This window comes from Arachis stenosperma, chromosome 9, assembly GCF_014773155.1.
Source record: "Arachis stenosperma cultivar V10309 chromosome 9, arast.V10309.gnm1.PFL2, whole genome shotgun sequence".
NCBI classification, from domain to species: domain Eukaryota; kingdom Viridiplantae; phylum Streptophyta; class Magnoliopsida; order Fabales; family Fabaceae; genus Arachis; species Arachis stenosperma.
In genome coordinates this window covers 32651854-32654289 of record NC_080385.1, presented here as the reverse complement: position 1 = coordinate 32654289, position 2436 = coordinate 32651854, and positions in this window count along the sequence as shown.

The following is a 2436-nucleotide window of genomic DNA, read 5'->3' as shown; positions in this document are numbered from 1 at the left end:
AACAAACCACACGTTCTTAGTAGGGAATGGGAATGCCGTAAAAGTAATGAATTTAATGGAAATAATTAACTTACTTAGTAAACCTATTTTGTTAACCCTTTGGAAATACTTTTATTTCTACTTTAGATAAATAATTACTTTTCTTTAAATTTCTAAACTCAAAACAAATTTTAAATATAAAACTAGTCACATTTTCTGTCTCTCAACCACATAGTTAATCCTCAGTCAAATGTCAACTCGTAATCACTTTAATACACTCACAAACAAATAGTGCAAGCAAGATATTCAATTCAATGTACAAGTAAGAGCAATCAAATGCAAATGTGCAAACAACATGATGCATGTCTATCCCTAACGCAGGCCATGAGCTCATGTGTCGGTTGCCTACCCGCTCCCGACATTACCCGGGCACAAGTCCCAGATATGGTTTTCCAGATGCATCAGTGTGCTTATAAGTCGTACGGCTAGGCCGCATCAGTGTGACTTTCCAAATCAATAAGCGTACATCTGGAAAACAGTTCTCAGTGTGTGGGCGTCTCCACTTTATATTTGGCACTAAGGCCCAAACAATGTCACATCTGCTCTCCTGTGGCAGACGCTTCATTAATTAATATATTCCTTTAATCTTTGTTTTCTGCTCTCCTGTGGCAGAGATTCCTTTTCTTAAAAAAACAAACTCAAAACAACACTTAGAACAAAATCTCTCCTTACAAAATTGGATTTAAAACATTACGTTTATCTTAATAAATCTAGTTTAAAAATAGAATACACCTTTTCTCAACTAAATAAATCTCAAATAATTTAATTTTCCAAAACGAAATCTTTTAAAATAACTTTTCAAATAAAACCTCAGATTTTTATAAAATTTTGGCAGCACTTTCCCTAAAACTCGGGATTAGCCACCCTTTTTCGGGTCCCAACTGAACCATTTTCAACCTCTTTTCAATCAAGAAATCAAATACATATTCATCAAATTCAGTTAGCGGAACTGAAGGGAAAAACGTCAAGAATCGTCTGTGTCTCCTAGAACTCCAGTTAGCGGAACTGAAGGGAAAGAGGAGCTACGTCACCGTCAACTTTTACCGAACAAAAATAACGCCAACGTGTAGAAGAGAAGAATACAAATACTTTTACCGGATTAGATTTTTGACTGGAATTGCAAATCTCAAAAAATCAAAGATAGAAATTCGGTGGAGTTACGGTTCTATGGAAGCTTACATTCTCTCTCGGTCTTTCTTTCTTTTTCTTTTCCGTGACAAGTATTAATGAATAAAAAAGATGAATGTTATGATTAATGGGAGTTTGTGGTATAAATTTTATTAGGTGGTATGGTCAATTAATGAAAGCAAGTATGTGTCATGTTTATACACATACATATATATGCACTAAGCCACGTTTCCTAATCTTCTTTTCCTTTTGTGTATGATTCGCTGGTGATGATAAATGATTTATAAATGGCCAATTATTACAATGAATGGTTATGTGTATATATATAGCTAAGGAACTTTACTTAATGTAACTAAACAAATTTATAAAATTGTAATAACAATATTAATGATAATAGCGTAGTAGTAGTAGTAATAATAATAACAATAGTAATAATAGTAATAATAATATTTATAAAAGTCAATTTAGACTATAACTATCGATATAGTTTTTAATAGATAATTTAAAATAATAAAATAAATCATAATTAAATTAAATTTTATTTTTAAATTTAAAGTATAAAATTTAATTTTAAAAATTCAGATTATTATAACACATCCATTGTAAAGCACTTAGCTTAGCTTAGAATAAAGTATGCAAATGAATATAATTTAAATAACATTTGTTTTACCCAAATTAAGTAAAGAAGAGTATTTGCAGCTAAATAATAAAAATAACAAATAAATAAACAACAACAATATCATTAATAAATCAATAAATGAAACATAAAAAAAAGAAATAAAAATGATGACAAACAAGAGCAAACTAGAAGAGAATTTTATTTATATTCTAATTATGTATAGATAAAAGAATAAAAAGGAAAAAGGGTAGGGAAGTAACACAAAAAGATGTTTCTTTTCCGTTTGGAGCAAACAAACTCGAAAGGAGAGTCAAATGAGGAAGAAAAAAAAAATAGGAAGATTTGAATGGGTAACTAATAAGCCTATATATTTATATTAGCTGTAAAATTAGGAAGACTGAAAGATAACACCTAAAGTTATTTTATTTAATTTAATATATATATAATTTTATACATATAATATTTATAATTATATATTTATTGTATTTAAAATTATAAATAATTATAGTAATAATTAATAAAAATTAAATAAAATAACTTTATATTATTTGAACTATTTTTTCCAACCTTCCAAACGTTATTGATAAGCTTGATTTGTCGGGGTTGCTTATCTACTTGCACGTGTTCTTCGTGGTTAATTACGAGGATAT